The sequence below is a fragment of the Lithobates pipiens genome, unplaced genomic scaffold, assembly GCF_037356315.1.
Source record: "Lithobates pipiens isolate NorthernLeopardFrog02 unplaced genomic scaffold, aLitPip1_a1.2 Scaffold_27, whole genome shotgun sequence".
Taxonomy (NCBI): domain Eukaryota; kingdom Metazoa; phylum Chordata; class Amphibia; order Anura; family Ranidae; genus Lithobates; species Lithobates pipiens.
Genome location: NW_027507788.1, coordinates 198,822,239 through 198,849,487, shown reverse-complemented (window position 1 = coordinate 198,849,487; position 27,249 = coordinate 198,822,239).

Here is a 27,249-nt window from a genome sequence, read left to right as displayed (position 1 = left end):
TTTCTGACGCAGCTGAACATCTTACCATCCTGGCAGTAGTTGGTCCCTTTCTAGGAGATATAGAAGGCATTGTACTGTGCAAAGGGACAGCATCTTCTTTGGAAGCCTGATATATGGGTGAAACATGTACAAATTGGAAAAGTGTCAATTAGAACTTCAGGTGTTCTGCTAGTGTACAACTTGCCAGTGAAAATGTGCAGCAAGTCTTAGAATTCAACACTACCACAAATTTGAGGCAAGCTATCCTTGCTATCTGGAAATGACCACCCTCATAGTCCGCTGACACTTCTTCCAGCTTTCTAACAGAAAGGCTGGGTTCACACTTATGCAAATTGAATGTGGTTTCCCCTCATCCAATTAGCATGACAGGAGAGTGTGACCGGCTCTCAATAGTGCTGGTTCACACACCTCTGGGTCGGCTGCTGAGCGGATTGCATAGGGGTCACGTGCATCTTTGGCTCCACTTCAGGTCTGAATTCAGGCAACAATTTGGGCCTGATTCATCCCTGAAATGGAGAACTTTGACGCACCAGACCCCTGCTGGGAGCTTTCTTTGATTTCAATGTGAAACCAGCCTTAAGGTTCCTTTATCATTTATGGAGATTTACAGTACAAATGGTTAATTAGCTGATCCTGTGACACTTTGCTCACTTGCCTCAAGAGCAGATTAATGCCGCGTACATACCACCAGAATTTTCGACGGACTTGTTCTGGCGGACTAGAATCCGTCAGATAATTCGATCGTGTGTGGGCTCCAGCAGACTTTTTCTTCCCAAAAATCCGGCGGACCTAGAAATAAAACTTGCTTCAAATCTTTCTGACAGACTCGAATCTGGTCGAAAAATCCGGTCGTCTGTGTGCTATTCCAACGGACTAAAACCGACACTAGGGCAGCTATTGGCTACTGGCTATGAACTTCCTTATTCTACGTCATCACGTTCGAATCCGTCGGACTTTTGGAGTGATCCCGTGTGGCCAAGTCTGTTCATTTGAAAGTCCGGCGGACCTCAGCTGCAAAGTCCGTCGGATTGTCCGCCGGACCAAGTCTGTCAAAGTCCAGTCATATGTACGCGGCATTAGAACCACGTCCTTCTACACAACAAGAAGTCACACATTTTCACTGTATCCTGTCAGATATATTCATTTATTTTCATGAGATAAATCAATTGTAAGTGGTTATGAAGTGGTTAAATATGCCAGGTCAGCCTTACCCTTAAATACATCTAGAGTTTGGGAGTCAATTATATCTATCTACCCTGTGTCATTTGCTCAGAAATAAAAATCACAGTCTTGGCTCACTTACGCTGCCACACCATTGCCCCAGTGTGAAAGTTAGCAACTTAGATAATTGCTAATATGTCCTATGGGCAATCTGAAATGAGACAATTCTTATGCATCTATCCAATTTCGTTACGCTTAACTGCTAATCTCTGTGATTTACCTTGTTACCATGTGTCTACACACATTTCATTTTATGACGTTTAGACAAATTAAATTGAGTTCTTTCCTCCCCATTATCATCTGTATTAAATATTTATACTCGATGATGCAGAAAATGAAAACACACTAGTTAAAAAGTGGAGAAGTGCAGATAAATGTCAGTTTGGCAAGACAGATGCTCCTGCTTCTTTCCCCCATACAATACAATTATAGTGATAAGAGGAACTAGCTCAAGCTTTAATTAGCTGGAAATAATGCTAAAGGGTTGTGTTGTAAGGAGGTCTTGTGATCCCATTGAAATTCAAGGCTTATGCTTGTGAAACTCGACTAGTTTTAACCTGTGCCTCATTCAGCTTGAGATAATATAGGTGAGGTCATGGCAATACGATGAGTCATTTTATAATCTTAAAAGTAGAAGATGTTAATGCATTTACTGTATATACATACAATTCTTCCAAGAAATAATGATATAGAAGATGGCTTTATATTAACCAATTGCCCACGGACATTTACATCGGCAGAATGGCACGGACAGGCAAATGGACGTACAGGTACGTCCCTTTAAATTTGCTACGGTGTGATGCGCACGACCCTGCCACGAGCTCCGTGAGTGTGATCGCGGGTCCCGTGGACTCGATGTCCACGGGGATACCCGCGATCGTCTCACAGAGAGGAAGAACAGGGAAATGCTGATGTAAACAAGCATTTCCCCATTCTGCCTAGTAAGGATGAGCTCCGGCATGTTCACATACGCCATGTGCAGTGCTGCGCTAATCACAGGAAGTGAGTCATTGCCCTCTGCAGCCGCGCATCGGGGCAATGTCTAACTGCCTGTGATTAGTGCAGTGCAGTGCCGACTTCCTAGCGGGCTCTGCATGTGGCGTATGCGAACACTGCCTAGTGACACTGACACTGATCACCGTTCCCTGTGATTGGGAGCAGTGATCAGTGTCATGTCACACGTGTTACCACGTGGCCGGCTGGGTCCAATCACAGCCGGTCACTAAATGTAAACAAACATCTGTGTGTAACTGCTGTTGCTGGGTTCTCCTCTTCACACTCTGATCCAGTGTGAGGAGGAGATCAGCTAACAGTGAGTCACACACTACAGTACCCTACCGTATATGTACTACTATGCCCAAATTGCCCCCCATCTAAAGAGGACCTGTCATCTAGTACCTCTCCGTCAGGAGTACCTGCCACCAGAGTACCCACCACCTCACCAGAGTACCTGCCACCAGAGTACTCGACACCTCATCAGAGTACCCACCACCAGAGTACCCACCATAGAGCCACTATGCCCAGGAAGTTATACACTCCGGAAGAGGCATATCAGATTCTGAAACAAAAAAAGTAAATTGCTGTGCTAAAATGCAGCAAATAAAATAAAATAATGGCATACAGCAGCTACATACGAATGTGACAAAAACTCATAAATGCGATAGAAGAAAAAAATAAAGATTCTGAGTCTGACCGATGAGCGCAACGGAGAGAACCCACCGCCCAGTTCTGATTCCGATTCTGGTTCGGAATATGAGCCCCCCGAAGGCAGCACATCAGGATCCAAATCAGAGGAGGAAGCAGTCCATCCAAAAAGAAGATGGTCTGAACACCAGGCGGCTACCAGCAGTGCCAACGGCACTAGACCCCAGGAGGAGAGACCCAGTACAAGCGCTGCTAGATCCCAGGAAGAAAGGCCCAATACAAGTGCACGCCAAAGAAATAGGGCCGGAACCCAGCTTCCAGATGCCTTGGCAAACCCAGTGTGGCTGCCTTCTAGCACAGGGTCAGCCACAATCCCCCCTTTCACAGCACAGCCAGGTGTGCAGGTCAACACTTTTTTCCATGTTGATTTTTCTTCATTTATTTTTCCCTGACGAATTAGTTTAAGGCATCGTGGACCAAACCTATTTTTTTGCCCAACAATTCATTGCAAACAACCCCAGCTCAAGCTATGCCCGCCCTTTTTAATGGAGACCCCTAACAGTGGAGGAGCTTAAATAGTTTTAGGCTTAACGCTCAACATGGGGATTACAAAAAAATGAAGTACATAAATATTGGTCGACCAACCCTATCCACCACATGCCGATTTTTTTCATTGGCATGGCCAGGTCCCGATATGAAATTATAATGTGGTTCCTGCATTTCAGTGATAACTCACAGTGCCCGCCCCCACCCCCCCCCCCCCCCCAAATCACCCAAACTTTGATAAACTATATAAAATTTGCCCGCTAATTGATTTTTTCTGCAAGAGGTTTGCCCAACTTTATATTCCTGACAAAAACAAATCCCTGGTCCATTTCACAGGCCGGCTGGGAATCAAGCAATATATCCCTAGTAAGAGAGTGAGGTACGGATTGACGCTCAACAAGTTCTGTGAAAGCTCCACCGGATATGTACACTCATTCCATGTGTACAAAGGCAAAGACTCCCAGCTCCAGCCCCCTGAGTGTCCGTCGTACATGGGGAATAAGTGGAAAAATTGTTTGGGAGTTGGCATTCCCACTCCTCCAAAAGGGGTATCACATTTACATGGACAACTACTACACCAGTTTGCCCCTTCTCCACCACCTATACCTGAAAAATACTCTGGCCTGCGGTATAGCAAGGAAAAACAGAAAGAGTTTCCCACAGAGTCTAGTCACCATAACGCTACAAAGGGGGAATTGACACGCTTGAGGAATGAGGAAGTGCTGGCTGTGAAGTTGAGGGATAGGAAAGATGTGTACATCATGTTCACCATCCATGATGACACTTCGGTGGAACTTCGCAGAAGACGTGGTCCCGTTCGAAAGCCTTCCTGTATCATTGAGTTCAATAAATTCATGGGGGGGGGGTGGGTTTAAATGATCAAATGTTGCAGCCCAATTTATCAACATGAAAATCCCTCTTCTGGTACAAAAAAGTTGCAATTTTCATTTGGCCCTTTCATCATCTACCAAAAATCAACGGAAACACCCAACACTTTCATAAAGTTTATTGAAAACATTGTCACTTCCCTGATCTATCAACAAGTATACCCCCCAGAAAGCATTCACTCTGATTTGTGTCAGCAGACTACATGAGCGCCATTTTCCAGACCATATTCCACCATCAGGATCCGGAAGACAACGCCAAAAAAAAAAAATGTCGAGTGTGCACCAAAAGAGGAGTTGGGAAAGACACCCGTTTCCATTGCCCTCAATGTCTCTCCCAACCTGGCCTTTGCATCGGAGAACGCTTCAGACAATATAACACTCTTGTAAACTATTAGCTCATATTTCTAATAGACTGCCATTTCCCCGTTTTCAATTTCGGTCCTGAATATTCCCCTGACTCCTCAACCAACCATATCATTGTCTTCCATGTGAACTGACCCTGGCCTGTTTCTCGACTATGCCTCTGCCTGCCGTCTGCATGTTTATCCGCCATGTTTCTGCCTTTCACGCAAAGTGACCCTGGACTGTATTGACTATAACTCTGCCTACCATCCTATTTCTGCCTTTTACCTGCACTGACCTTGGCCTGTTGACCGTGTTTTTGCCTGCCCCATGGACTGATCTTTCACACTGCTACACAGGGGTCTCACATATGTTAGGGGCTCCAGAATAGTGTTCTGAGTTGAAAAAAACAGTTTACCCTTGTCCCCATTCTTTTCTGACTGATGCCCTAAGCTTTATGGTCCTGCCTGCTCCCTGGACAAATACTCTGGCTGTGCTGACCATATCTCTGCCTGCTGCATGTACTAACTAGGAACAGTATTTCTGGCTGCTGCATGGACGGTCCTTTTGCTGCTGCTGACCACATCCCTGCCTGCCATCTGGACCAATGCTTTGGCTGTGCTGACAACATCTCTACCTGTACTGATTATTCTTGCCTGCTGCCTGTTTTGCTGTCACTGTCCACGTTCCTGCCTGCTGCCTGGACTGATGCTCTCCTCTGTGGACCACTGCACTACTAAAACCGCAGATAATCTTTTCTTTACCCTTTGGTCTACAGAATGTATTTTGGTTTATTATTATTATTATTATTATACAGGATTTATATAGCACCAACAGTTTACGTAGTGCTTTACAATCTGAAAGGAGACAATATAGTTACACTACAATAAAATACAAGAGGATTAAGAGGGCCCTGCTCAGAAGAGCTTACAATCTATTAGGGTGGGGCAGGTGGTACAAAAGGTTGTAACTGTGGGGAATGAGCTGATGGAAGTGGTAGGAGATTAGTTGGAATCATGGTAGGCTTCCCTGAAGAGAGGAATTTTCAGGGAATCGCCTGAAAGTAGCGAGAGTAGGGGATAGCCGGACCAGTGGAGGTAGTGAGTTCCAGAGGATTGGAGAGGCTCTGGAGAAATCCTGGAGACAAGCATAGGAGGAGGAGACGAGAGAGCTTGAGAGTAGGAGGTGTTGAGAAGAGCGGAGGGGACGATTTGGGTGATATATGGAGACAAGATTGGTGATGTAGCTCGGGGCAGAGTTGTGAATGGCTTTGTATGTTGTGGTTAGTATTTTGAATTTAATTCACTGGGTAATTGGGAGCCAGTGTAGGGATTGGAGGAGAGGGTTGGCAGACACTGAGCAGTTGGTAAAGTGGATAAGTCCGGCAGCAGTATTCATGATAGACTGAAGAGGGGATAGCCTATGGAGAGGTAGGCCATTGAGAAGGGAGTTGCAATAGTTAAGGCGAGAGATAACAAGGGAGTGAGTGAGGAGCTTGGCGGTTTCATTTGTTAAAAAGGGGGCGAATTTTAGAGATGTTACGGAGGGGAATTCTACAAACTTTTGTCAATGATTGGACTTGGGGCTGAAATGACAAGTCAGAGTCTAGGATTACACTGAGTACCCTGGCGTGAGGGGAGGGTTTGTATTTGGTATGTACAGTACATGCTATGTGTTAGAAATATGAAGGGCCTTCAACAATGTGATAGGTTGGCAGGAATTTATGTGTGTAATGTGAGAACACCTGACAGTGCTATTTGGATGTTGGGCCTTTATATGTGGCAAGCCTATGTAAAAATCTCACACATGTGATATTGCCATACTCAGGAGGAGTAGCAGAATGTATTTTGGGTGACCTTTTTGCTATGTACATGCTGTGTGTTGGAAATATCTTATAAATGGACAACTTTATGTAAAAAAAAAAGTGTCTTAATTTTTTTTCCACATTTTCCAAAAATTTCGGAAAAAAATGAACCATTCAAAAGACTCATTATGCCTCATAGATTATACATTGGGGTGATAACTTTCCAAATTTGTGTCATTTTTTGGGCGTTTCCATTGTCCTGATATTCCAGGGTCTTCAAAACTGTAATAGGTGATTGAGAAATGATATGTGTAATTTATGCTTGTAGAATGCCTGACGGTGCTGTTTGGATTTTTGGCCTCTGTATGTGGCCAGGCTATGTAAAAGTCTCACACATGTGGTATTGCCATACTCAGGAGGAGTAGCAGAATGTATTTTGGGGTGTCATTGCAAGTATGCATATGCTGTGTGAGAAAAATAACTTGTTATTATGACAATTTTGTGTAAAAAAAATAAAAATTGAATTTTCCAAAGAATTGTGGGAAAAAATTACAACTTAAAAAAACTCACCATGCCTCTTACTAAATACCTTGGAATGTCTGCTTTCCAAAAAGGGGTAATTTGTATTTTTTTGGCTTGTTAGAGTCTGAAGAAATGAGATCAGTACATCAGCTGTGATCAGGTGTGATCAATTTTCAATGATTTGCACCATAGCTTGTAGACTCTATAACTTTCACAGAGACCAAATAATATACACAAATATGGGTTGTTTTTAATAAAAAGATATGTAGCAGTATACATTTTGGCCCAAATTTTTTATGAAAAATGACTTTGCAAAGTTTTACAAGAGAAACTAAAAAAAAGTTTTTTGTTTTTTTAAATTTCTCTCTTTTTTCGCTCATATTGCAAAAAAATAAAAAACCCAGAGGTGATTAAATACCACCAAAATAAAGCTCTGTTTGTAAGAAAAAAAATGAAAAATGTTGTTTGGGTACAGTGTAGCATGATTGAGTAATTGTCATTCAAAGTGTGAGAGCGCTAAAAGCTAAAAATTAGTCTGGTAAGGAAGTGTATAAAAGCCCTGTATTGAAGTGGTTAAAAAGATATTTAGTGCATTTTATATACAACTATATAGATAAGACCAAAATGAGGGACAAATGAGGAGGAAAGAGGGATGGAGGGACAGAGGGACTTTGTTCCAAATTAGGGCTGTTCCCACTGTACAGGTTCCACTACAATGAGTGGAATCTGGACCGGAGAGCTCTAGGATCGCCAATACCTATGTGGATATTTTGGAGAAACACTCCCTAAGGCCGCGTACACACGGGCGGACTGTTCGCCCAACCTTGTTCGGCAAACAGTTTCATCAAACAGTCCGCTCAAAATTTGCATGAGCGGACTTGCCCACACACGAGCGGACTGTTTGACGAACAAGGTTGGGCAAACAGTTCGCTCAACTTTTGAAATGAACGGACTCGCCCACGTAAGGCGGAGGCAAATCCGCCCATTTCGAGCGCGTGTACAGGTAGGCGGGGCCCGCGAAGGAGACGTCGTGGGCTCCGCCGCCTGGAATGGGCTTAAAGGGGAACCCCAACGCCGAAAAAAATCGGCGTGGGGGTTCCCCCAAAGTCCACACCAGACCCTTGTCCGAGCACGCTACCCGGCCGGCCAGGAAAGGGGGGCGAGCGAGCGCGCCCCCCCTCCTGAGCCGTACCAGGCCGCGTGCCCTCAACATGGGGGGTGCCTTGGGGAAGGGGGGGCCGCGCGGCCCCCCCACCCCAAAGCACCTTGTCCCCATGTTGATGAGGACAAGGGCCTCTTCCCGACAACCCTGGCCGTTGGTTGTCGGGGTCTGCGGGCGGGGGGCTTATCGGAATCCGGGAGCCCCCTTTAAGAAGGGGGCCCCCGGATACCGGCCCCCCACCCTATGTGAATGAGTATGGGGTACAATGTACCCCTACCCATTCACCTGTGAACTAAAGTACAATAAAAAACACAACACAGAGAAAAAATATTTTATTGCACAGCTCCGGGGGTCTTCTCGCCGGACTCCTCCGCTATGTGTGTGTAGCTCTTTTGCTAGCGGAGGAGTCCGGCTTTCTTCCTCCCCGCCGCCGGCCTCTTCTCCCGACTTCGGGGGTCTTGTCCCCCTCTTCGGTTCTTCTGCCGGGCCACCGCGCCTGGTCCGGTGGCCCGGTCTTCTGTCGCCGTCTTCCGTTCTTCTGTCGCCGCCTTCGGTTCTTCTGCCGGGCCACCGCGCCTTCTTGTAGCTCTTTTACAGGCGGTGGCCCGGTCTTCTGTCGCCGCTGTCGTCGCCGCCGCCGCCGCCTTCCGTTCTTGTTCTTCTTCTTGTTCTTCTTCTTCTTCTCCTGGAGATGTTGACTCGACGATCTCTCCGGCCGGAATGCCAGGGACACGCTCCGCTGCCACTTATATAGTGACAATGGGGCGGTGTCACATGGTATATGTCACATGGGTTGGTCACATGGGTTGATGTCACATGGGGACTATGACATCGTAAGGGGGCGGGGTCACCATGTGACCAACCCATGTGACATATACCATGTGACACCGCCCCATTGTCACTATATAAGTGACCGCACAGCGCGGCTCTGGCATTCCGGCCGGAGAGATCGTCGAGTCAACATCTCCAGGAGAAGAAGAAGAAGAACAAGAAGAAGAACAAGAACGGAAGGCGGCGGCGGCGGCGACGACAGCGGCGACAGAAGACCGGGCCACCGCCTGTAAAAGAGCTACAAGAAGGCGCGGTGGCCCGGCAGAAGAACCGAAGGCGGCGACAGAAGAACGGAAGACGGCGACAGAAGACCGGGCCACCGGACCAGGCGCGGTGGCCCGGCAGAAGAACCGAAGAGGGGGACAAGACCCCCGAAGTCGGGAGAAGAGGCCGGCGGCGGGGAGGAAGAAAGCCGGACTCCTCCGCTAGCAAAAGAGCTACACACACATAGCGGAGGAGTCCGGCGAGAAGACCCCCGAAGACCCCCGGAGCTGTGCAATAAAATATTTTTTCTCTGTGTTGTGTTTTTTATTGTACTTTAGTTCACAGGTGAATGGGTAGGGGTACATTGTACCCCATACTCATTCACATAGGGTGGGGGGCCGGTATCCGGGGGCCCCCTTCTTAAAGGGGGCTCCCGGATTCCGATAAGCCCCCCGCCCGCAGACCCCGACAACCAACGGCCAGGGTTGTCGGGAAGAGGCCCTTGTCCTCATCAACATGGGGACAAGGTGCTTTGGGGTGGGGGGGCCGCGCGGCCCCCCCTTCCCCAAGGCACCCCCCATGTTGAGGGCACGCGGCCTGGTACGGCTCAGGAGGGGGGGCGCGCTCGCTCGCCCCCCTTTCCTGGCCGGCCGGGTAGCGTGCTCGGACAAGGGTCTGGTGTGGACTTGGGGGGAACCCCCACGCCGATTTTTTTCGGCGTTGGGGTTCCCCTTTAAGCCCATTCCAGGCGGCGGAGTCCGCGACGTGTCCTTCGCGGGCCCCGCCTACCTGTACACGCGCTCGAAATGGGCGGACTTTCCGAGCGGGAACAGTCCGCTCATTTCGAAAGTACAGCGGACAAGCCCACACACGGGCGGACTGTTCGCTCAAACACAGTTTCAGCGGACAGTTTTTCGGAATTTCCGAAAGACTTTGTCCGTCCAACTGTCCGCTGAAACTGTCCGCTGAAAGCCCACACACGAGCGGACTGTCCGCCCAAACACTGTTCAGCGGACAAGGTTGGGCGAACAGTCCGCCCGTGTGTACGCGGCCTAAGACTTTTTTGGCTTTTCCATTAGTTTGGAAGCCAAATCATTTTGGTAAGCAACCATTTCTTACAATTACTCCCATTCACAGGGGATTTGGGGAAGTTGGCTCCCTTTATGCATGTACTTCTATCTTTTGGATCACCTATTTGGGACACAAATTTAATTTTAATTTTAACTTTGCACTGATGAACTGCTGCATAATAGCTGTCTGTTATCACGGGTCTAACGCAGATTTTTTACTTTTCCTCTGTACACTCTAGAAATGCAGAGGATCCTGTAGGAGCAGAGGATCAGGTAAGTAGAAGTACTTTTAACTGCCCCCCGGCATAAACAAGCAGTTATCCCTCACAGTGTCGGAGTGGCCACCACCGCAAGGGAAGACCTTTTAGTTTTCTGGAGTTCAGTTTTAAACAAATTTAATAAAACCATTTCAATGGTATAGTTAACATACCAAAAGGGATCAAATAACAGATGTTCTATAGTGATAGGTTTACATACACTATCCTGAATTAAAGGAAAATAGGAAATAAGTATTCAGCCTCAGCCTTTTGCTTCTGAAAATGCTGTATGACTGGCTCCTATGCTGATCCTTTGAATTCAGTATACATACTGGTAGCTTACTTGGACTTCCTTAGCTATATGCTTGGTCCTGGTTTATGATTCCAAAAGTATTGAAGCCATTAACCACTAGCTATCTAGCATTTCCAGAAAAAGGTTAGCAATGGCAGTTCTCTAATTCTGTCATTACAAGTTTCATCTAACGAGACCAGAGTAAAAATGTAATATGCGCATGAATCAGCTTTTATGCAGTTTACAAGTCACCTTGCTTGACACAACTTAAAAATGTGATTGATTATATACAGCCCCATGATAATTTTATGGTAGATGTTATGTAAAATTATATTTCTTTTCTAATGGCCTAAAAAGCCCAGGGGATGTTCATTAAAGATAAAAATGCAATTGAAAAAACAGAGAAAAAGTGCTAATTTTGACTTAGATGGACAGAAATTTGTAGGGGCTGTCCTTGAGAACTATTTATTATCTGTACACATGCTGCATGTAAGTCCCCAAACGAAACTGGGCACTACAATGGGGAACATATACTAAAGCAAAGAAAAATAAAGTTCTGTTAGGCAGGGAGCAGAAATTTTAGTAATGTTTGAGGTGAAACTTTAAAAATTGAAGTATTCCTTTAAATAATATGTTGGGGGGGGGGGGGGGTTGCACTTAATCTGAATGTGAAGTTGCACATCTGTGTAGGTATACGACCTACTACAGCAATACTTACATTTACATAGAAAAAAAGTCTGTCAAAGACTTCAAAGTCACCTGGTCATAATATGTGAAAGATGGTGTGAGTCTCCCTGTTTTTTTTGACAGTTAGCCTGACTGGGCCGGACTGGTCATCTGGATGCCGCCACCTTGCAGCATTTAAAGTCATTGGGCCAAGATATATATATATATATATATATATATATATATATATATATATATATATATATATATATACCATTAAGGTGCACATCTAATAGTTTTTTTTTTTTTTTTTAATTATCAGCGCTCCCTGTTGAAGAGTGTGGAAACGAATTCCACATCCTTACCACTCTACACTCTACGCAGTTTAAGGCTAAACTGATTCTCTTCCAATTTTAGTGAATAGCCCCGTGTCTTTTTAAATTCTCTTTTACTAAAAAGTTTTTCTCTATGCTAGGGTTGCCATTACGGTATTTGTACATTGATACCATATCCCCTCTCAAGCGTCTCCTCTCCAGAGAGAATATGTTTAATGTTTGTAGTCTTCCCTTATAGCTGAGGTCCTCCAGTCCCTCTATTAGTTTAGTTGCCCTTCTCTGGACTCTCTCCATTTCCAGCATATCCTTCTTGAGGACTTGTGCCCAGAACTGGACACCATTAACTCCAGAAGTAATTTTTATTTTATTTTTTACATCTTCGTCTTTTGCTAAAATAATAACTGATGATCCTGCCATGAGTGTCCTTTTTCAGGAATTTCCAGTTATAGGGTAACAGCGCTCTCTCTCTCTGTTGCCCAGTTGTACTCCTACATTACCACCCTGTCATGTGTGCTTCAGCTAGAGGCCACATGTGTTTATATCACCACACTTTAGCCCTTGTACACACGGTCGGAGAATCAGTCGGAATGTGTCCTATCGGACCGTGTCGTCGGATAATCCGACTGTGTGTGGTATACATCGGACTGATTCCGTCGGAATATCCGTCGGACCCAATTTTCCAACATGTTGGAAATATTTCCCGACCAACTGGTTCATGTGTAGAGAATTTTGATCGGACCAAGTGCCACGCATGCTCAGATCAAATTCCTACATCAAAGCTATTGGCTACTAGCCTGAGCATAGTCCCATCGTAACGAAATTACGTCATCACGTTCTGAATGATCGGATTTTTCGACAACTTAGTTCGACCGTGTGTATGCAACAGTTTCGGACAAGATCCGACGGACAAAATCCGACTGATTTGGTTGTCGAAATCTCCGACCGTGTGTACAGGGGCTTACACAGGCTTGGTCTGTTGTTGTCGTCATCTACAGCAAACCCACCCTTAGCCCTTGTACACACGGTCGGAGATTCCGACAACCAAATCCGTCTGAGTAATTCCAACAGATTAATTCCGGAAGAGGTCCGGAAGTGATGTTGCATACAAACGGTCGGACAAAGTTGTTGGAAAATCCGACTGTACATAAGGTGATGACGTTATTTCATTACGACGGGACTACGTTCAGGCTAGTAGCCAATAGCTTTGGTCTAGGTTTTTTGTTCTGAGCATGCATGGCACTTTGTCCGTCGGAGTAGGCTACACATGATGGGAGTATGTCCAATAGGAGCATTTTGTCGGGGAAAATTTTACCGGCAAGTTGGAAAAGTCGGTCCGTCGGATATTCCAACGGAAACAGTTCGATGGAGACCACACACTTTCGGAATATCCGACAAAACGGTCCGATACGACACATTCCGTCTGAGTCTCCGACTGTGTGTACAAGGGCTTAGAATTAACATGCAGCCATCACTGGATTACTCATGTACAGGAAAGGGTTTTGAAAAGGCAGCAGAAGATCAGCAGCAATGACTTGAAAAACAGGATAAAAAAGGGAAAAAAAATAAAAGTATTTTATTTTAAAAACTATGACAGCTGGGTTTGACACTTAGGATGCATAGTAAATAAAATTTAATTTTGTTAGACTTTACGTCTATTTTAGTGGACCCTCCCACATCTACAAATGGCTATGATTGTGCACACTTCAGTCTGTATTTAATGGGTAGCATCCTTTATATGCTGATGCGTGTCAAATCTGCTAGCTGTGTCAGCCTGTGTTAATGTCACTGTCGGCTTTAGTGTCAACACTGCTGTCATTAGCTATATGTCACATTATCAGTAGACACCCAAAAATGAAAAAAAAAATAAAAAAAATGTTCACAGTCAATGTAACTTCTAGCAATTTTTCAAAATCAAACTGGACTAATTTTTTTGTTATTAATAATGCAGAAGATGTGCTATATTAATAGACATCCAAGTCTTCTGAGGTTTTGTGCAAATGCCTGCTTGATCTGCAAACATGCCTAGTTGCTGTTGTGTAACACTCTTACATAGCTAGTGCTGCCATCTTGTGCATATTCCCACACATACATTTTCAGACTCCCTCCATACAGAATGATAGAGCACAGGCAGCTTTTTCAGTTACATAAAATATTATGATTACCTACTTAAGTACATATTACATTATATGCTGCATCTATAGCAACAAATGATTTGGGATAATGATATGTAATAACAGTAGACTAGAGCACATAAATAAATAGTGCACGTACATTGGCCACCAAATCAATACTTAAATATATACTTGAAAGGCGTTGCACTTCAGCTTATTTAACGATGTGTATGTCTAATATATATATATATATATATATATATATATATATATATATATATATATATATATATAATTTTATTTCATCATAATTGAGTGAGGAACAGGATAAGAAACCATGCTGGAGTTTTAGTGCTATCCAGTGTTCCGAGGGGAGGATGGGCAGGCACCTGCTGCGTCCTTGGCCACCACATATGCTTACATGGCTGGGAATTTCCAGTCATTTATTAAAAGAGAAATATATATATTTTTTTTATTTTCAAGCATAACACTTACCTAGGTGGATGCAGCATCTCTCCCTCGCCGGCTCTAAGACTAAGAACAAAGTGATCAAACACTGCTGATCACTCAGTTCTCAGAGCTATGTGAGCAGAGAGCTGCTGACTATCAGTTACCACTCCCTGCACTCCACCCCCCCCCCGCGCACGCTTACTGGAGTACAGGGCTGTGGAGACAGCGGGAGCGTCTGGCTCAGGCTCTCAGCAGCTCACCGAGAGGCTGAGATTGTTGCCGATCCAGGGTTGTGGGTGGATCCCAACCATATTGTTGCAATCTTTCCCCAGCCTGGATCGACTCTGTGATGTCAGCCGATATAGCTTTAGCCTGCTGAAAATGGGTCACAGGAGTGCAGAACAAACTGCACTCCAGTGATTTACAGGATAAATACAACCAAACAAGCTTTATGCTCTGTACACATGGTCAGAAATTCAGACGAAAAAGGTCTGATCGGATTATATTGTCGTAAATTTGATTGTGTGTGGGCTCTATTGGACTTTTTCCATCGGAAATTCCGAAGGAAAAAATTTGAGAGCAGGATCTAAAATAAAACCAAATTTAACACACCTGATCCCTATTCACACCTGAGACCTTGTAATACTAATGAGTCACATGACACCAGGGAGGGAAAATTGCTAATCGTGCCCAATTTGAACATTTTCACTTAGAGGTGTACTCACTTTTGTTGCCAGCAGTTTAGATAATAATGGCTGTGGGTTGAGTTATTTTGAGAGGACAGCAAATTTACACTGCTATACAAGCTGATACTGAGAGTGACAAGGGATACAAGTGAGATACTGTAACTGTTAATTGATATAAGATTCCATGTAGGTATATGATATATGTATGAAACCTCTAGTGTCTGTATACTTAATGCAAACTTCCTATAGACTGTAGACATGTGCGATTAGTTTTGTACAAATTTCCGTAAATTCGTACATTCGGGAGGATCTGAAATACGAATTGCTGTGCTTCCGAATTTTGTATGAAATACAAAATTTCGTTTACGAATTTCGGATCCAAATTCCTAATGAATATTAGTAATTGTTACGAAAAGTTAACAAACCTAAAAGTTAAAAACCCAGGAAGTCAGCACAGCACAGAGATAGCGGGAGTCCCTCATAATGATAAATTCCTCATAACGAACATTCGTAATTGTTATGAAAAGTTAACAAACCTAGCGAAAATTCGTATTTCATATTAAGTTTCTGACACGAATTACGAAATACGAATTAATTCTAATACGAAACGGAATGGAGCGAAACAAAACTAATTTAACGACGGCGCACATGTGTCTAATAGAATGTGACTTCTTTGTTCAATAAGTCAGGTTAATTTTTTTTTAATTGTTTTGTTCTCTATGTTAGTTTATTGTCTTTGATACTTCCTAATGAATAATATTGGTGAGGACAACTCATTGTACTACAGGAAAACTGTTCACTACGTTCTTTTAACACACATTACTCTTACTTTTGAAGACACTTTGTCTTACAATTATGGTGAGATCTGCTGAGAGACCTCTCAACCCGAGTCACAGTAGGCTCCCACAAGGGGTGTCTGGGGAGAGATAACCAGTAGGCACCCTTACCATTAGAACTGTTCTTGTTGCTAGTAGTTCTAAAAGGTCCTAAATTTGTTAACAGGTTCATATATACAAGACTCGCTACTGTATGCTCTATGTAATACATGGTATTGATGTATCATTTGTTTTACTCTTTGGACTATTACATGAAAACTTTAATAACAAAGTAATGAAACTAAAAACTTGTTAGGAGAGATGTTACCCCTCCCAGCAAAATCCCTCTTACCATGCAAGAATACGTTATTTACATTGTTAGTAAGGATGAAAAAAGACACTAGTCCATCTAGTCCAACCAACAAGAAAAAAAATATTGAAACCCCCATATACACAATCCTATACTCTCATGTGATCCAAAGATAGTTACATAGTTTCTGTCAAACTTACCAGAACTCAGACACAGGGTGGCAGAGAAACTGGAAAAGTCCTACCTCTTAGTTTTCCCCTAGGCTGTGTCATATGACATGTTAGAGCCAGGGGGGAGCCTTGGAGTTTTATAGACTTGTGGTCATATCTGATGTCTATTTGCAGTGGCAAAAATATGGCTATCACAGTGTCATGACCTAAGACTAAGGGGCACATACCATTGGTGCCCACTGTTGGTGAGGTCCAAGAACAGCAAGACAGAGCCCAGTACACAGCCTTCATGGGTCAACTAGCCAAAAAGTGGAACTGTCCCAGAAAATCCAGGAAAGTTGGCAAGTATGGTTATAGAGTGTACAAGGAGTCATCTCCGTATTAGTAACTATAGTATCCACCTATGCTCCTCCCTTAACTTTCACAAAAAATGTTATGCATGGAGGTGAGGGGCAGAGCAGCTGGGCTAGCACAGATAGTAGTAGACAATCCTAGAAGTGGACAGAGCTATGGAGTGCAAAAAAGGAGGGAGGTGTGACATTTTCTGGACAATTCCCTAGTAAGTTCAGAGGCACATTTCAAGTCAACAGAAATAGGTTATAAAAAGGAAAAATGCTGCCAGTAAGCAATTATGATATTTTATTGTTTTTTCTGTATTTATCTACATTTTTAAAGTTATCTCCTTAAGTAAGAACAAACAAAGATCTTGTCTTAACAATCTAATTTATATCTAAAATGGATTCACCTTAATCATTGATGGAACTTTAAGTTACTGGGGCCCACAAAAACCTATTTGGCCAAAGACAGCAAGAAATAAGGAAATTATTTTGACTTTTCTGTATTACTTTTAAGTTGTTTTTTTGAATCTTTGCTAGTATTTCTGCATTCAAAGTTTGCTTTTATTTGGTATCATTAATCTGTTTAAAGGTTCCCTGTATTCTCTGATGTCAGCTGGTATATCTTACCTGTGATCCTTTGTCTGTGTTTTTTGCAGGTTACTACCTAATTATGAATCATATTCTGTGTCGCTTACATTGGAGCTGCTGAGCTGTGGCCTCTGATCTCAGCTGTCCTTGTCATTAACTGCTAGAAGCCATAATGAACATTCACATGCATATTCTCAGCTAGGGTGAATATACAACACGGCTGGCACCTGACAGTGTCACTTCTTGTAAGGTTAAATAAGAATTTGATTTTAAAGTTTTTACAGACCATACATTTTACATAAAGACATTTCAATTGGTGTGTTTTTAATATTCAAAAAACATGAATGTACTTTCCTGGTACCTCTATGGCAGCATACATGTGATAAAGCTCCGCCTGGACTCAACCCTAAACTACAAACCTTGCTCCCTAAACTACGAACCTTGCTACAAGGCATAAATTGGGATAAAATCTTAGGAACAAAGAACACAGAGGAGAAATGGATTTACTTTAAGAGCATATTAAATAAGGGAATTAGCCAATGCATCCCATTGGAGAATAAATTTAAAAGAGCGAATAAAAGTCCTGGATGGCTTGACTCCAATGTAAAAATGCATATAAAAGCAAAGGAGAAGACCTTCAAAAAATACAAGGTTGAGGGATCATCCTCAGCATTCAGACTTTATAAAGAATGCAACAAAAAATTTAAGGGTGCAATTAGGACAGCTAAGATAGAAAGACACATAGTGGTGGAGAGCAAAAAAAATCCCAAGAAATTATTTAAGTATGTAAACAGTAAAAAAGGGAGGACAGACCATATTTTCCCCATAAAGAATGAGGAAGGACATCTAGTTACAAAATATGGGGAGATGGCAAAGGTATTGAATTTATTCTTCTCCTCAGTCTTCACGAGGGAATCGGGGGGCTTCAGTAACCAAAACATGGTTAACAGAGGGCAGAATTAAAATTAGATTTGGGAAACTTAACATTAATAAATCACCGGGACCAGATGGCTTGCACCCAAGAGTACTTAGGTAACTCAGTCAAGTAATTGCCAGACCATTGTTCCTAATTTTTACTGACAGTCTACTGACTGGAATGGTACCAGCTGATTGGAGAAAAGCCAATGTAGCACCAATATTTGAAAAGGGCCCAAAATACATCCCTGGGAATTAAAAACCAGTTAGCCTCACATCAATAGTATGTAAAACTCTTGGAAGGGATGTTAAGGGACTATATACAAGATTTTAGTAATGAGAACGGTATCATTAGCAGTAATCAGTATGGATTCATGAAGAATCGTTCTTGCATAACCAATCTATTAACCTTCTATGAGGAGGTGAGTTGCCATCTAGATAAAGGAAGGCCCGTGGTGTATCTGGATTTTGCAAAAGCATTTGACACAGTCCCCCATAAACGTTTACTGTACAAAATAAGGTCTGTTCACATGGATAACTAGTGCAAGCACGGCATGGCATCTTTTTGCCTGCGTACTTGCGTAACCCCTTGAACGCCTACGGAGAACCGCTGGAAGAGGCCATGGAGGAAGAAGAAGAGGAGGGGTGGAGGAGAGAGGTGTGTCACAACCAGTAGCAGCATTTTGGAGGCGGGGTGGCGGAACAACCTCCAACACTACTGCACGAATAGTGTAATATGCACCTTACCACTGACTGCCCTGTCCAGCAAGGCATGGACATTGCCTTCCACATGCCTGTAGAGAGCCTGAATAGCCTTCAGTGATGAAAAGTGGCATTTGGGAACCTGCCACTGAGGAAGCGCACATTGCACAAACTCATGGAAGGGGGCCAAGTCTACCAACTGAAAAGGCAGCAGTTGAAGTGCTATCAATTTAGCCAAGCTAGCATTCAACCGCTGGGCATGTGGATAGCTGGGAGTGAACTTCTTTCGATGGTCCAGCAGCTGGGGCAGGGAAATTTGCCTGCTACAATCGGATGTGGGTGTACTGCTAGCAGAGTGCCCGCAAGTACTTGGCTGTGACACACCTAATTCTACACCTTCATTCCTCTCAGTGCAGGTGTCAGAGAGGACTGAAGATCTAGTGGGGTTGGAGATCCCAGCTGATGAGGAGCAAGGAGAGGTCTGCTCTGTTCTTTGGTGTGGGTCTTTAAGGTACGCATGCCAACGAGCTGCATGGCAGGTCAACATATGTCTGGTCCAGCATGTGGTGCCCAAGCGCCTGATGTTTCGGCCACGCGAGATACGCTTGAGACATATGTTGCAAATAGCAGCGGTGCGATCTGATGCACTCGTCTCAAAAAAGGCCCACACCAAAGAACTTTTGGAATAACGCGCAGAGGCAGCACCCTGCACAGTCAGAGCTCTGCGGTGTGATTCGGTCGTGTGCTGCCCCTAAGCTGGCACCCGGAGGGCATCCGGCCTTGTTGGAGATGTGCCTCCTCCTCCTCCTCTTTCCTATCAGGCACCCATATGGAATCAGTGACCTCATCATCCCCCCCCTCTTCATCACTGGAGCAAACCTGGTATTATGCTGCAGCTGGTGGAACATGACTGCCAGATTGCTGTCCTTCTTGAGCATCCTCTCTCTCTGCGCTTATGCTACTGCCTTCCTCTAACTGGGTATCATCATCAGAGCCTTCAAAACGCTGGGCATACTATACTCCTGGAGCATGTACCCAACACTGCTCAAACAGTTTGAGGGAGGACATGGTGGGTCTAGAGAAGGAGTGACTGATGACATTGAGACGAGGGAAGAGGATGCGTTGGCAGCTGCTTTGCTATTACCCTGAGCCTGGGTGGGAGAGGATGAGGAGAATGAGGAGGGCTTGATCATCCACTCTACCAAGTCTTCGGCATGATGCGGCTCAACACGTCCAGCTGCTAAAAATAAGGACAAGCGTGTCCCATGGCCACGTGCTGATGACGATGCACCACATCCATGACCAGCACTGTTGTCTATAGACACAGAGACTGCTTGCCCTCTTTTATTGGCTCATGACTGTCGGTCTCTCCTTGTTGTCCTTCCAGACATAGTAATGGCCTGCAGGGAGATGGGAAAACCAGCAATTGGGTAGTGTATATTGTGCTGGAGGCACATAACACCCACTGTAAATTCTGCAGATGCCTGTATTAGAGAACACCAGCAATAAAGAGTAGACACAGGTGTATACTGTGCTGGAGGCACACAACACCCACTTTAACTCCTGCAGATGCCTGTATTAAAGAACACCAACAAAAAAGGGTAGATACAGGTGTATACTGTGCTGGAGACACACAACACCCACTAACTCCTGCAGATGCCTGTATTAGAGAACACCAGCAAAAAAGGGCAGCTACAGGTGTATAATGTGCTGGAGGCACACAACACCCACTAACTCCTGCAGATGCCTGTATTAGAGAACACCAGCAAAAAAGGGCAGCTACAGGTGTAAACTGTGCTGGAGGCACACAACACCCACTTTATCTCCTGCAGATGCCTGTATTAGAGAACACCAGCAATAAAGGGTAGATACAGATGTATACCGTGCTGGAGGCACACAACACGCACTTTAACTCCTTCAGATGCCTGAGAAAAGAACACACAGTCCCTGCCTATCCTTCTTTCCATGCACACCGGAACACACTGCACAAGGCCGCTGCGCTTGGGGCCTTATATAGTGTGGGGCATGTATTAAACCCCCTGAGCTATAATTGGCCACAGGCATCCTGCCTGTGGCCAATTATGGCTCTCCTCGCTGCCCGCGCTGTGATCGGCCAAGCATGCAGGGTCACAATGCATGCTTGGCCAATCATGAGCCAGCAATGCACTGCGATGGCGCAGTGCATTGTGGGATGTGAGTGCCACGTGATTTTGGGGCGAACAAATTGGGACTCAAGAATGTGGATTTCCATCATGAGCCCATGCCTAAAATGTGTGTCTTTTCCGTACATCTATTTTGATAGATGTAGGGAAAAGACACACAGTGTGTCAACATGCCATCATGGGATATCAATGTACACGTTTTGTGGGTACAACTTGTTCCTCGCAACTAAAGTAGATGAGAGGAAGGGGTTGCACCCACAAAACGCGTTGATATCCCATGATGGCTGATAGCACATGTTGACACACTGCATTATGCTTTTGTGTACTCCCCCCCTGTTGGAGTGCCAAACTGCTGCCCCTATATTTGTTTGAGCATAGATTGGGGTGCCCTTACATGTACATTTAATTTTATCCCATCCCTCCTCCCCTTTCTACCATCTCTACTGATAGGTTATATACATCTAGAATTTCAGCCTACTTTTGTATGCCTTTTTGGAGGATTGTCTTCACCCACTAAATGTTGCTTGTTTTTTGATTCCTTGTGGTTGTTTCCATGCTTCAAATTTGTTATATCAAACCTATTGTAAACATGTACTTACCGCAATATTGTCTATGCCTTTGTACTGGAACCTTTTTCCAATACAATATTTGAACAATATAATACACTATTAAGCTTTGTAGGTGTTTTGGGGTGCCATTCAGAACAATGTAATGCAATGCATTTGTGTTAATTAAGCATTATACCCAACTCGCTGGGTAGCCTTTATCAGTCTTCCAGCAATTGAAAAACCCATGTAGTGTCAGATGTTTGTGTCCCCTTTCAAGCACAGTGGTTTTGTCCTATAACTCACATATCACTTTTGAATCCTGTGGCATACAGTATTTAATAAAATATTTAACCATGACACAGCAGGGGATGCTGAATTAGACAGTACTAGATATTTTGGATGCCTAATGGCACGTACACCAGAGTCCTCCGGACAATCCACCCATGTGTGGGCTCCGACGGACTTTTGGGAACAAAAAGTCCGGTGGACTTAGAAAGAAGTTTTGACTCAAAATTGTCCACTGGACTCAGCAGTCCGGCGGACAATCCGTCCGTCTGTGTGCTTGTTCGCCGGACTTTTCAAATGAACGGACTTGCCCACACACGGAGAAAAGTCTGTTCATTTTGAACATAGCTCCAGGTAGATGGAACTAGCGAAGGAAGTCATGTTGCCACCTCCATCCCCGTCACCTGGTATAGATTTAAAGGGGAAGCCCTACACCGAAAAAACGGCATGGGGTCACCCCAAAGTCCATAGAAGCCCCTTATCCGAGCACGCGGCCCGACCGGTCAGAAAAGGGGGTGGGGATGAGCAAGCACCCCCCCTCTTGAGCGGCAACTGGCTGTGTGCCCTCAACATGGGGTGCTTTGGGGAAGGGGGGCCCTGTGTCCCCATGTTGATGAGGACAAGGGCCTCTTCCAGACAATCCTGGCCGTTGGTTGTTGGGGTCTGTGAGCGGGGGCTTATCAGAATCCGGGAGCCCCCTTTAATAAGGGGGCCCCCAGATTTCGGCCCCCTACTCTATGTGAATGAGTATGGGGTACATCATATCCCTACCCATTCACCTGAGGAAAAAAAGTATACAGAAAAAACACAACACAGCTCCGGGGGTCTTCTCTTCTTCCGTCTTCAGGGGTCTTCTCACTGGACTCCACTATCTGATGCTAGCTCTTTTACTAGCGGAGGAGCCAGCTTTCTCCTTCATCGCCTCCGCCATCCCGGTGTCTTCTTCCGACTTCGGGGGTCTTGTTACACTCTTTGGTTCTTCTTGCCGGGCCACTGCTTTCTTCTTCCAGCTCTTTTACTAGCATTGGCCCGGTCTCCTGTCACTGTCATTGGCCCGATCTGTCTGTCACCTTCTGCTTCTTCTGCTTCTTCTTCTTCTTTTCTTCTTCTTCTTCCTTCTTCCGATGTTGACACGACACTCTCTCCAGCCGTAATGCTGGGGGCGCGTTGTGCGGCGACTTATATAGGGACAGGGGGCGGGGTCACCAGGTGATGTCACATGGTGACCCCACCCCTTATGATGTCACAGTCCCGGCATCCTCCGGGGGCTGCTATGGACTTTGGGGGGACCCACACACCGTTTTTTCGGTGTAGGGCTTCCTCTTTAAATCCATACCAGGCTAGTGAGGTGTCAATCTCGCCGATGGAGGCGATGACATTCACTTCCTTCGTTAGTTCTGTCTACCTGGAGCCACGTTCAAAATTAACTGACTTTTCTCTGTGTGTAGGCAAGTCCATTCATTTGAAAAGTCTGGCGGACTCCCACCATAGTCCGGCGGATTGTCTGCCGGACCTAGTCTGCCGGAAAAGTCCGGTCGTATGTGGGCAGGTCTGCTCGTTTGGAAAGTCCGGCGGACCTCCGCAGTCTGATCGCGTGTACGCAGCATTAGACACCGATGGAGACATCAGCAATACAACTAAGGAATGATAGGAAACATGGTTCACCAGGAAACATGGGTCACCAAATAGGTAAACGTAATACCTCTACTATTGCAGGGAACATTAATCTGTATTTAGTCACTTCAATAGAGTCACTTGAATAGAATCCTGCACCTAATAATTTGTTTTAGGCATACACAATGTGTGTCCAGAAAGTAATGAGAATGATATTTTAAAAATGATTTTATTGAAAAATATTACAATTGAACATCTTCTGCAAAGTATGCACCTTGTGAGTGTACACAACACTCCCAGAGATTTTTCCATTCTTCATAACATCTCTGGGATATCTTCAAATGGGATTACATTCAGAGCCTGCGTAGTGGCTCTTTGGACATTATCCACACTACCAAAATGTTCAAACTTGTCTCAATTTCATGAACAATTAACTTGGTAATTCCCGTTTCCCATTCTGATAGCCATTGGTCACGGATGAGAACAGACCTCACTGCATCTACATTCTGTTCCATTATTGACCAACAGCTCACTAAAATATCATTACTTTCAGGACACAGCTTGTATATGTAGCAGGGCTTTAGACAGTGAGTTAGAGCCAGAACAATTTGCTAGATCCAGGATTTGCAGACGAATACTCATTCTAGCTCTTCTCATCCACATTGCTTCCTCTCTAGCCAGCATTTTTGGGCATTTTAGCTCACGAAGATACAATTAGGTAGAAACTAGTAAGAGCCCTTTCATACTGGCCCTGCTCCGCATTAGAGTTAAAGTGTCACTAGTTTTAGCGCTGCTTTACCGTTGTTTTGGCGGTGCTTTTTGACTTCTAGTGGGGCATTTTGAACCCCTGCTAGAGGCCAAAAAAATGGTTAAATGTGCCCGAAAAGCACTGCTGCTGAAACGCTTTGCAGGTGCTTCGGCAGTGCTGCCCATTCATTTCAATTGGTAGGGGCGGTGGAGGAGCGGTGTATACACTCCTAAACTGTTTCAAAGATGCTGCTTGCAGGACTTTTCCTAACGTCCTGCAAGCGCACCGCTCCAGTGTGAAAGCACTCAGGCTTTCAGACTGGGGCTGTAGGGAAGGCGTTTTTCAGGCGCTTTATAGGTGCTATTTTTAGTCTTTTAGTACCTAAAAAACACCTCAGTGTGAAAGGAGTCTAAGTGATCTCTTTATTGACCCTGTTGCTGGCAATTTGCTACCAGTGGCAGGTTCAAAAGTCTGACATGGACTTAATTACAGTCTTTAAAGTTTTATCCTGCAGGTGCGGATGTTTAGCTTCCAATCATGTTGTACTGTTATGGTGGTTCAATATGTACTTTGAGTGAGTGTGTGAATTTATTTATAGAGCTGTCCCATACATACAAGCCACCAATAAAGAACCTGCATAGAAGAAGAAGCTTGTCTGTTGTTTCATATACAAAGAGTCTTCTGACTCCCCTCTGCAGTCCTGTTTTTGTGCCACATGATGTCAGCGTCCCACAACTTAGTCATCACAAACCATACATAAATGCTGGGAACTCTGAAACTTGTATGCTGTAAGCAGGATTCTTTCGTCCAGGTAAGCTGGAGCTCAACTACACCACCCATGAGGACTGGCAAAGGGGTGGAAGCTCTTAAAAACGGAAAAGCCCTGGTTGACCCCCCTCCCCCCCTTCTGACTCCTCTCCTTGTCTCTATCCCCTTTTTTCTTTCTATCCCCCTCCCCCTCTTTTACTCCTCTTTTTTTGACCTGTCTTTGCGGAGTTTTGAGTTGACTGATCCCATCTCTTCTACGATTTACGCACAATTTGCAGAACTTATTACCCACCGCTTAGTTTGCGTGGTTTTTCAGGTTTCATAGCCGGAACATAGCGCAACTATAGACCTACTTGGTTTTTATGGGAGCTAAGACCCTAGTGGGTCCAGTTCCGCATTTGAGTATCTGGTTCAATTGAGGTATTTAGTTCTCCATACTTTTCTTGTTTAACTAGTTCGGCCTCGGAAGGTCTTATACTCGTCTGAACACTGATTGATTAAATGGGACTGGGTCGGATAGGGGGGGTTGCCTGCCACAGCAAGTGCCCTTTTCGGGAGTAGGTAGGGGACCCTCTCTCATTCCTCCGGGGTCCTCACGCAATAGGGGGTAGGTGTGAGCTACACCCTCAGCAATATATGTGTGTATAGACTAATAGTTATTTAGGCCCGCTCTATTGCGCCAATTTAACTGGATTAAGATTACCCACTCCCGGTAGTTTACCTCAATGTTTTGTTTTTTTTTGTTTTTTTTGTGATCTCTTTTGATCCCGGCCTTATTTAATAACATGTTCTGTTACATTTATCTTTTCGTCCTTTGTTTATTATCTGAACTATTTGACACCATATGTTACTCACATGCATGTACTATGTTGTCTGCTCCTATCTGCTGTTCTACCGCATGTTGATGTTTGATTGTTGTACCTTGATTTTCTCTAATTAAAACCAATAAAAATTATTGAAAATAAAAAAAATGGAAAAGCCCAGGATCCACAAGGGCCAAGGCCAGATCGAGCTGCATAAGGAAGTCTCAAAACCCATCAGTAAAGATGATCCTGAGGAGGCAAGTAGCAGAACCTGTGGGTAGACAGACTGGGTCATCACCACCTTCACAGCCATTCCAGAGAAGGACAAAGGGGGCCCTTCACTCTGAAGGTCATTGCTTCACCCTGCTTCTCTGTAGAACCGGTGAGAGGGTACCACACAACATTGCCTTTGCACTCGAGCCTGTTGTTTGCATTAAGCTGCTAGAATCTAGAACAGTTTACAACACTTGCCTATATCTTTAGGCACAGAAGCTATATCCCATCCAGTGCTGCAGTCTAACCACCTTATTGCTTTGATCAATATTGCCTACAGGATACCAGAATTCACCTCTTTGCTTCTCTGCTAGGCAGGAATTCTACTCACACTCCACTACGGACTTGAGCTATCCAAGAAACAAGCTGCTTTCCACATAAAACGGACATACGCCAGCTGAAATCTGTTTCCCCTTTTTCCTGCCAAAGCAATTTCTGCTACCATCTGATATCCTTAAAGTGACTCTTCACCCTAGTGTTTATTAAAGGGTAACCCTGTTTGCTATTTAACTATCCCTTATGAATCTCCATTTTTAAATGTTCAGTCCTGCAGGATGGTGGGAGTGGCTTAACCACTTATGGATCACCCACCGCAGTTTTACGACGGCTGTTTGAAGGAGGATATCGCTAGATATCGTTAGCTGCCATAACTCTAGTATCCTCATCTTCAGCGGACGATCCGCTACAAGATAAAAGTGGTCTCTGCAACGGATTTGCCGCAAGATCATTTTTATCAGTGGTGGGAGAGGGCACCCCCTCCCGGAGTGGTCGGCAGCGGCGGAAGCGGTCGCATGTTTTCTCCTGTGAGGTATGGAGACGTGTGAGGGGAAGATGGCCCCCACCCGTCTCCATACAATTGCTGGGCGGAAGCAACATCAAAACATCACTTCCGCCCACAGCTCTTAAAGGGCCATTTTATTTAAATCATTTTTTTTTAAATGACAATTTTTTTTATTTTATTTTTTTTCCGTTTTAGTCTAAATATGAGATTTGAGGACTTTTTGATCCCAGATCTCAAATTTAACCAGTTCCCGACCAGCACACGCCGATGTATGTCGGCAGAATGGCACGGGCAGGCATATTGGCGTACAGGTACGTCCAATCTTCAATGTTGCCCTGCCATCGTGAGCGCACCGCTGGCGGCACACTCGCGTGCTGGTCGGGAACCCCCGTGAGTCCA